This window comes from Arachis duranensis, chromosome 10 (assembly GCF_000817695.3).
Source record: "Arachis duranensis cultivar V14167 chromosome 10, aradu.V14167.gnm2.J7QH, whole genome shotgun sequence".
Taxonomy (NCBI): Eukaryota; Viridiplantae; Streptophyta; class Magnoliopsida; order Fabales; family Fabaceae; genus Arachis; species Arachis duranensis.
Genome location: NC_029781.3, coordinates 57,797,365 through 57,808,473, shown reverse-complemented (window position 1 = coordinate 57,808,473; position 11,109 = coordinate 57,797,365).

The window sequence follows — 11,109 nt, the reverse complement described above, 5'->3', positions numbered from 1 at the left end:
TTTTTTAAATCAACATATAAATTATCTCTTGTAATCCATTATGGAAGCAAGTAGGAATGAACAGTCCAGGAGGACTCTGGGGTCATATGCTAACCCCACTACTGCTTCGTATGGGGGTAGTATCTGTATACCCTCCATTGGAGTTAGTAGCTTTGAGTTGAATCCTCAGCTCATTATCATGGTGCAGCAAAACTGCCAGTATTCTGGTCTTCCACATGAAGAACCTACAGAGTTTCTGGCACAATTTCTACAAATTGCTGATACAGTACATGATAAGGAAGTAGATCAGGATGTCTACAGATTATTACTGTTTCTATTTGCTGTAAAAGATCAAGCTAAGAGGTGGTTAAATAACCAGCCTAAGAACAGCATAAAAACATGGAAACAGCTGTCAGAAAAATTCCTGAATCACTATTTCCCTCCAAAACGGATGACACAGCTAAGGCTAAGCATCCAAGGCTTCAAACAAGGAGATAATGAATCCCTTTATGATGCCTGGGAGAGATACAGAGAGATGCTAAGAAAATGCCCCTCTGAAATGTTTTCAGAATGGGTGCAATTAGACATCTTTTACTATGGACTTGACAACTTTACGGTTCCTTCATGTCTTCATGAGTTCTCCCACTTTGCATGCTTTTCTCCTCACTTCTTCTATCCAATACTTGCCTTATGAACCTGAGATCACTCAACAAACATATCAAGGCATCGAATGGAATTAAAGTGAATTAAAATTACCAATTTTAGGGCTTAAAAAGCATGTTTTCACATTTAAGCAAAAATCAAGGGAGAATTGCAAAACCATGCTATTTCATTGAATAAATGTGAGAAAAGTTGATAAAATCCCCCAAATTAAGCACAAGATAAACCACAAAATCGGGGTTTATCAAATTTCTCCACACTTAAACCAAGCATGTCCTCATGCTAAGAATAAAGAAGGACAAGAAAAGGGTATGAACATTTATTCAATGCAAAGAAACTATATGCACCTATCTATATGAATGCAACTAAATGCAATATGACTCTATCTACTTGGTTAAAATTAAATCAATCTCCAAGAACATATATAAACAAGTAGGGCAAAGGTTATATGACGACTTCACAAACTCTACCAATTCAAATATCAAAATGAAGTTCAAATAGACTTGCAAGAAGAAAGCTCATGAAAGTCGGGAACAAGGAATTGAGCATCGAACCCTCATCGGAAGTGTATCCGCTCTAATCGCTCTAGTGTATAGGGTCGATCCACTCAATTCTCTTCTAATCATGCTTTCCAATATTTGTTTTTCATCTAACAATCAACAATTATTTAATGGATGCATAAATTCATCATGAGGATTTATTCATAGGTTGTAATGGGGCTAGGGTCAAGGTAGAGATGTATATGGTCAAGTGAGCTTAAAATTTGCATCTTTGATTAGTCCAAGCTCTCAATGGTTGATGAAAGGTAGGCTATTTGGGTAAGTGAGCTAAATGAAATGATGGCCTCAATCATATAAATGCTTGTATACATGGAATAATGGACATAAAGAATCAAACAAGGCAAGGATTACAATCATAGAAAAGAGAATAATGCACACAAGAATGAAAATAAGTGGTTATATAATGTAACCACACAATTTGGCTCAAAACTCACATGCTTGTGTTATTAGCTCAAAAACCATGTTCCAAAATACATTCTTCAAGCAAGTTCAACAAATTTTTTTTCAAATTGGTAGGATGCCCTAAAAATAATTTTTCTTGGAAAAGAAATCATCACCCTAACCAAGTAGTCCTAACATGGAAAGAAGTGGTAAAATATGTACAAGTTCTAACTAACATGCACCCTAACATGAAATGCAACAACTAACTACAAAGGAAATTAAAAATTGGTGTTGAAAAGGAAGTTGTTACCCATTGAGGTTGGTCGGACGATCTCCCCACACTTAAAAATTTGCACCGTCCTCGGTGCATGCAAAGAAGGGCAAGGTGGACGGGTTGTTACAATTGATGAGCTTCTTCAAAAGGTTGTGCAGATGGACTTGTTTGTTGCCTCAATTAAAAGCTTTCCTTTCTCCTTTCTTGGTGGCCAACCCAAAAGGAAAGGAACGGAAAGAAAATTAAGCCTACAAGAAAGATAGCAAAGCATATAGAACATAGGCGAGGGCTAATGCCAAATAAGAGTAAGGGTTTCACTACATGGTAGCTAAGCATGTAAGTGAGAAAACAATATGGGCCAATGGCATATAATATCAAACAAGTCAAGGGGCACCGAAATAAAGCAAGAACTTCTCAACAATTGAGTAAGAACATGCAACACCATTATTAAAATGAGAAACTAAAAAAAAATAAGGTAAAAATAAGCTATAAAAAGAAAATAAAAATGGAAAGAGTAGAAGTATATGAATGCAATGCGCAAAAGAAAATGGAAGAGGAAAAAAAAACTCTTTTTTTTTAACCGGCGCGGACACGCAAAATGCGCGCACGCCCAGGTTGCCAACACATAATAGGCACAAAAGTGGGACAACTCTCTGGAAAATGTACCAGGAGTGCAGATGGGCGATAGGTGCGCACGCGCAAGGTGTGCTAGCTCGTCGATCCGCGAATTGCCAAAAGGGCGTGTACGCGCCAGGTGCACGCACACGTGGATTGGTTTGTGCCTCAGGCATGGTGCTGGCGCAGTGTAGGCGCAACTCTCGGGTCAATGTATAGAGGAGTGGGAATTTCCAATCCACGCATCCGCGCACATGGTGCACTCGCGTGGATGGTCGAAAATGCTTGAGGTGTGCGTACGCGCGGGTTGGTGCTCTATTTTTTTTCAAAAATTTTTCATGTTCTTGCACCAATCCAAGCATTTCAAACCTCCAAACAACTACCCAAACACCATAAAACCTTATTTAACCTACTAAACTACCAATTAAACTCAACTAACAAAGCAAAACATGAAATCAAACTAATTCTACTAATATTCACAAAAGAGAAAAATGAAAAGATATTACCATGGTGGGGTGTCTCCCACCTAGCACTTTTGTTTATTGTCCTTAAGTTGGACTTATGGGGAGCTCCTCTCAAGGTGGCTTGTGTTTGTACTCATCCTTGAATCTCCAAGGATCTTTGCTTCTTAAATGGTTGACAGAATTTCCAACCATCTTCACCAAGCTTGGGTAAAGTTCAACCCAAGATATGAGTTCCCCTAATTGGTCTTCATTCTTCGATCCGGGATCCCATATATTATTTTCGCACCCGTCTTCAATTTGATCTTCATACTTTTTCTTCCCGAGTGGTTGACACATAGAATTCTCTTTAGCATACCAAGCCTTCCGTCGAGACCCATGCAAAGTGCTATTCTCCCAATCACAGTCCCTATACCTTCGAATATTGACCTTAACGAGCCTAATAACAAATTTCCAACCACTATACAACTCGTTCTTACTTTTAATTCCACAAAGAGCTTTAAGTTGCCCATCCGTTTCAATCAAACCATATTCAAGTGAGAAAGTGAAGCTTAGGGATAAGAATTTTACCCACTTGAATATTGTGTTGGATGGTAACTTGGGAAGGGAGTTCTCCCCACACTTAGACAATGTAAGGTCTACCTCCTTGTACTCTCCTTTGTGTATTTCCACCTCTTTGCAAGCTTCCTCAATTTCAACCCTTTCCCTTTTATCACATGGCTTGGTGTTGTCTTCAAGAACTTCAATTTCTTGCCCAATGGGAGGTGATTCAATTTTGGATAGAAATTCATTGATGGATAAATCCATCTCTTGATCAACTTCTCCATATTCTTCAATTTCGATATACACCATGCCAACCTTTTTCTCTTGGTAGCTCTCTTCCCATTTACTCTCTTTCTCATTGCTCACCAAGGGTATGAGAGGTTGTGCACACTCTTCTATAACTTTAAATTCATGTCCAATAGAAGGGGATTCAATTGTAGATAGAAATTCATCCATGATTGAATCCATCTCTTGATAGGCCTCTTCCGAGTCTCCAACTATGACATGCCTTGGAGGTTGCGCACCCTCCTCAACATCAATTTCACGCTTCATGGAAGAATTCTCCATGATGCTACATTCCCATGGACTTTCAACATCTCCTAAATCTTCAACCACTTCTTCCTTTTCTTCAATGATCATAGGCTCCTCCAATTGTTCCAACACAAAATTTGACTCTTCCTTCTTCACTGCCTTTTCTAAATTCTCCTTCATGCTTTGCTATTCTTTTAGCTTTTCACATGGGTTTATGGAAATAACTTGAGTATTCAAACATTGGTGGGCTAAAGCGTGCATCACCTTGGTCACGTTTGTCATAAACTCAAGCGTATTCCGCTTCATGGCCTCTTGTCTTTGAAGTATCAAAGTGAGAGAATCGTCTATTGGGGCTTGAGGTGAATAGGAAGGTTCATTATTTGGAGAGAGGGTTCATGGTATGAAGGTGGTTCTTCTTGGTAAGGGTATGGAGATGGTGAGTATTGAGGCGAGTATTGAGGTGGTTCTTGGTAATAACATGATAGGGTTGTGGTGGTTCTATAGGTTCTTGCTCATAATGGTCATAAGAATATGGTATGGATGATTGGTTATATGGTAGATATGGATCATAAGGAGGTGCTTGGTATGGAAGGGCTTGTGAGTATGGTGGAAGGCTATGTTGAGAAGGGAGTTCATATGCATATGACGATTGTGGTTGACAACCACAATGAGGGTCATCACATACATTAGGTTGATATGTATTAGGATCAGGATTATACCCATAAGAGTTCGGAGGAGGTTGTTGCCATGAGGATTATTCATAAGCTTGAGATTCCTCCCATCCTTGATTTCCAAATCCTTGATGCATGTCCCCATTATAGCTTCCATCTCCTATAACATAGTTAGAACCAAACTCATAGCCAAAGTTAGAATTCATAGTAGAAAGAGAAAATAAAAACAAAAACTAATAGAGAACAAGAGAAACAAAATTCTACAACTAGCAAATAAAGCAAAAAGCAAAATATTGACACTATTCACATATGTACAATAACCAATAACATAACACCATTACAACTCCCCAGCAATGGCGCCATTAATTTGATTTAAGAAGTTTGTCGTGTCGGTATAGAATTTCTCAATGAAATTTATTCTCGTTGCAAGTATAGTTCTACACCAACAAAGAGTCCTCACATGCAAAAATTCTGGTTGTCACAAAGAACAAACCCCAAATAAGAATTAACCGGAGTATTTGGACTCTGGGTCGTCTCCTTAGGAATTGCAATAAAGTGCCTTGTTATTGGTTGTGAGGTATATTTTTGGGGTTTTGAAATAAGAGACATGAAAAGTAAATGATAAGGAAATTCAAACAACAAAAAGGCCTTGGCAAGGGTTGGTGGTCAAGGATCTCTATCCTAATCGCTAACCACGACAAGAGAATTGGCAAGGATCAACCCCACTAAGTTAACCCCTAACTAATAGTAGAGGAAAGTCAAGTGAGCTATGTCAATCCAAGTCCATAAGTCCTAGTTCTCCACCAATTCAATTAGTGAGATCTAGAGTTAATGGCTCCCAATCGTCAATCACTTGGACATTAGTAACTCAAGAGTTTCTAAGTTACTTTCCCAAGGCAAGAGCACAAAATTCTACCCTAAAGCCCAACCAAGCATTTTATCAAACACTTGGTGGGTATACAAAGAAAGCATGGTGAATATACAAGAATAGTAAAATCTAACAACTACAGATAGCAAGGAGAGTAAATCAACAACTCAATTCAACATAAGGAATTGCAATGAAGTGCTCAATTATTAGCTATGAAGTATATTTTGGGGTTTTTGGGATAAGAGATATGGCATGTAAATAGTGATGAAAATAAACTAACAACTAACAAAGCTCTTGGCTAGATATGAGAACTAGAAGTCCTATCCTAGTTATCCTCCTTAATTGTGATCACAAATTGTCTATTGCTACCACTTAGTTAACCTCTAACCATGGAGGAAAGTCAAGTGGATGAATCAACTTGATTCCACAAGTCCTAGCCAAATCCCAAGGGAAAGGCTAGTGTTAGTGGTATCCAAATCAATTAGCAACTTCCAATTGTCAATCAATCAAAGGAATTAGATAACTCAAGCGTCACTAATTACTCCACCTAAGCCAAGAGTAAGGAGAACTAACAAAAGAAATAGAAAAGTCCTCTTGGCTAGATATAGGTAATTGAGATTACCATCATTGTCTACAAACCATATATTGATAATTATGAGAGACCAACCTATTAAGTTTACTTCCAAAGCCTTAAGTATGTAATATCTACTCCTAGACTTGAAGTACATCAATTAGGCTTGATCACATCAACCCATAAGTCCCAACCTACCTACTAATTAGATTAGTAGTGGGTTGGCGTCAATGAGTATCAAATTGATCACCAAGGGTTCTCAAATCACCAAATCATTGAGACCCAATGACTCAAGGTCACCCAATTTCCTTAGCCTAGGCCAAGAGTCAAGAAAACTACTCAAAAACTAGTGAAAGCATTTTAACAAACACCTAGAGTGCAAGAAAAGTAAACATCACAAAATACAAGAATTAAAGGAAGCCATAACTATCATGAGCAAGAAATCAATAATAACAATCAAGATCAACATAAGAGAGAATGAAAACATAAAATTGCATTAAAGAAAATTAAGATCCAACAATTGTTCATAAACATAAAAGAGAGTAAAATGAGAAACTAACAAGTAAAACTAGAAGAACAAAGAAAATAGAACACTAAAATGTAAATAGAATTCCCATATTCACATATTCTTTGCTACTATGAGTTCTCATCCCTTTGGCTATGAGTTTGGCTCAAATTATGTTTTAGGGAATGGAAGATACAATGGTGACATGCATCAAGGATTTGGGTACAACCAAAGATGGGAGGAGCCTCAAGGGATTGATCAACCTTCTTGGCAACAACCTCCAGCTCCTTATGGGTATAACTCTTATCCTAATGCATATCAAACTAATGGATGTGGTGACCCTTATTGTGATTGTCAACAACCACCACCACATGCCTATGAACCACCCCCTCAACATGATTTTGAACCACTTTACTCACAAGCCCCTTTCACCAAACACCTCCATATGACCCCAATCCTTATCCACCATACCAACCACCTTATGAGCCATATGAACCACACATGGAACCACCACCATTCCATCACAATTACTCTCAAGAACCACCTCAATGTACACCACCTCCATACCCTTACCAAGAAGAACTACCTTCCAATTATGAACCCTTTCCCCCAAACAATGAATCATCTTTTTCCCTACCACCTCCAATGGATGATTCTCTCCAAGGATTTATTAGCTCTTACATCCAAAGCCAAGAAGAGAACCACAAGGAGTTCAAGGAGATAGAAGCCAAGATAGCTACCATACCGGAAGCCGTTCACAATGTTGTCTCCTCCCGCCTAAGCCTACGTGATCAAGACACTCCCATTGTAGAATGTGGAAGAGAAACTAAGGAGCTTAGTGAGGGAGTGAGTTTGGAGCTTCAAGGTGGAGAAGAGAAGTTGAAGCAAGGATTGCCATAAGGGGAGGAAGTTGAGATAATTGAGCTAGAAGAAGTGGTTGAAGCCTTAGGAGATGTTGGAAGTCCATGGGAATGTGAAATCATAGACCCCTCGTCCAAGAAACTTGACATTGATGTTGAGGAGGGTGCGCAACCTCCAAAGCATATCATGGTTGAAGACTTTGAAGAGGTTGATCAAGAGATGGATTCAATTATTGATGAGTTCCTATCCACAATTGAATCCTCTCCCATTGGGCTTGACATAGAGGGTAAGGAAGAAGATACCTCACCTCCCATACCCTTGGTAAGCCACGAAGAAAATATTGAATTGGAAGGAAGCTACCAAGAGGAAGAGGTTGAAGTTGAAGGAAGTTGTCAAGAGGTGGAAGTTACAAGGGAAGAGCACAAGGGAATGGATCTCACATTGGCTAAGTATGGGGAGGTCCCCCTTCCTAAGTCACCATCATCCAACACAACATTCACGTGGGTAAAATTTCTATCCCTAAGCTTTACTTTCTCACTTGAATATGGTTTGATTGAAAATGATGGGCAACTTAGAGCTCTTTGTGGAGTCAAGAGTAGGAGAGAATTGGTTAGTGGGTGGAAATGCCAATGAAGGTTCCTTATGGTTGCATGCTCAAGGTCAAATAGCAATGGTTGGTGTAGAACCAAATTGCATGGGTCTAGGAGAATGTTTGAATGTTTACTTGAGAATTCGAATCACTTCTCACCCAATTGTAATTGTGATGATAAACTTGAAGATGGGTGTAGAAACAAGATTTGGGATCCGGATATATATGAGGATCAATTTTGGGAACCCTTAGCTTGTGAAGGACTCCATCAAGACTTGTTACAACTCATTGGAAATTTTGGAGCACAATGGAAAACCAAGCATTGGTAGAGGTTCCAAGATGAATTCAAGCACAAGCCGCCATAACAAGGAGCTTCCCAAATGTCCAACTTAAGGACTTAAACTAAAAGTGCTAGGTGGGAGACACCCCACCATGGTAAACTCTTTCTACTCTCTTTTAGATTTGGTTAATAAGTGATTGGAGTTGCCATTGTATGTAGTTATTGTTATTTTCTATACTCTTATACATTTTGATATTATTGATAGGTTACTTATTGCATTCATGCTTTGATTAGAATAGTTGTTATTGAATTGTATTTTGCTTGTAGTATAAGTTTTGTTTTTAGTATGTTTAAAAATTTTTCAAAAACCAAAAAGATTTATTGTTAAATTTAATTTTTGATTGTTTTAAAATGCTTGTAGATTAGGAGAGTGTCCTGTTTTCAAAAGAAAAAACAAAAACAAAAAAAAAACAAAAAAAAGAAATAAAAAAAAAAGAAAAGAAGAAAAAGGGGGCATCCGCGCGCAAGAACACTGTACGCGCGCGCGCCGGTGATGCATATCGCACACCTGGTACAAAAACCAGAGAGTTGTGCCCAAGTTGTGCCTACTCTGTGTCCGCAATCCACGTGCCAGCATGCATGACGCATCCGTGTCGGTTGCCATCTTCACATCCACGCGTAAGCACACACGGTGCGTACGCGCCCTTCTGTCGCCTGCCCACCGACGCGCACGCGTGCGTAACGCGTACACGTCGCCCTCTGCACCCTATTTTTTCCCTATTCTGCCCTATTTTCTTTCTTCCTTCTTCTCTTCTTTTCTTTCTCCCTTTCTTCTCTCTCTTTTCAATTCTCCACTTCTCATTTTTTTCTATTCTTCATTTTGTTGCATTTACTTATTTTCATTCATTGCGTTTTAGTTTTGTTTTTATAGCTTGTTCTTCTTTTCTTTTCTATGTTCTTATTTTAATAATGGTGTTGAATTTTTCTACTCAATTGTTGAGACCTTCTTGGTCAGTATTGGTGCTTTGTGACTTGTTGCATTAATTGTAATATTCGCTCTACACACAAGATTAGTGCTTTAGTCCTTCCTAACTCATTATTCTTTGTTTTTGTACCTCATCATCATTGAGTTAGGATGGGACCGAATGCTCTCATGCTCATCACTAATCTTGTTTATGTCAATTGTTGATTAAGCTTGATGCAACATGCTCTTCATGTCATGTACCTGTGCTTTGACTTTACTCTTGCATCAAGTGTTAGTTAACATGCCTTAGCTTATATTGTTTTCTCACTCAAATGTTGTAGCTACCATGTAGTGAGAACCCTATTCTTATTTGGCATTAGCCCCCAACTATGTTATATTTGCTTAATATCTTTGTTCTAGGCTTAATTCTCTTTCTTTTTATTTCCTTTTAGGTTGGCCACCAATAAGGAAAGGAATGGAAAGGCTTATAAATAGGGAAACAAACAAGTTCACCTCACCTATTCTTATCTTTGCATGCACCGAGGACGGTGCAATTTTCTAAGTGTGGGGATGTCGTCCGACCGATCTCCATGGGTAATAGTTTCTTTCTTTCAACAGCAATTTCTTTGTTAGTTAGTTGTTGCATTGCATGATAGGTTGCATGTTAGTTATAATTTGTACATATTCTATCATTTCTTTTAGGACTACTTCATTAGGGTGATGATTTCTTTTCCAATAAACTATTTCTAGGGTACCCTACCAATTTGAAAAAAAAAATTTTTGTTGAACTTGCTTGAAGAATTTATTTTGGAACATGGTTTTTGAGCTAAGAACACAAGCATGTGTGTTTTGAGCCAAATTGTGTGGTTACATCTTATAACCACTTATTTTCATTCTTGTGTGCATTGTTCTCTTTCTATGATTGTAATCCTTGCTTTGTTTGATTCTGCATGTCTATTATTCCACGTATACATGCATTTATATGATTGAGGCCATCATTTTATTTAGCTCACTTACCCAAATAGCCTACCTTCCATCAACCATTGTTAGCCAATTTTGAGCCTAGTTAATCCCTTTTGTTCTTAATGATAACACATCACTACCCCTAAGTGAAAAATAATAAATGTCCTTAATTTGGATCTTTGATTAGCTTAGGCTAGTGAGGATGTGTATCATTTGGGTATGGGAAACTTGGGACATTGGTTGAGATAAAAGTGTAATTTTTATTTGTATTGAAAATTTTGGGAATTGGGTACAAATTCATGCACTATATGTAAAACCATATGCATTGATACGTTTGTATATACTTTAGAAAAATGACAAAGAAAAAGAAAAAAGAACACATATATATATATATAGAGAGAAAAAGAAAAAGAGAAAAAGAAAGAAAAAGGGGACAAAAATGCCCCAAGGTAAAGTTCAATAAAAATCAATGCATATGGAATGTGAATTAAAAAGAATGCCTGAGTATGTGAAAAAGTGGGAATCATGGGTAGCTAGGTTGTGTATTAGAGTTTTATAGGTTGTTATATGTGTTTGGTGAGAGCTTAGGTTAATCAAAGATTCAAATTCCAAGCTCACTTGACTATATGCATCCTACCTTGACCTAGCTCTATTACAACCTATGAATAAGTCCTCATGATGAATGTATGCATGCATTGAATAATTGTTGATTGTTAGATGAAAAACAAATCTTGGAAAGCATGATTAGAAGAGAATTGAGTGATCGACCCTTGGTGCACAAAATTGTGTATGCCAATATTAATGGACTATTTGTCACAGCTTCGCACAACTAA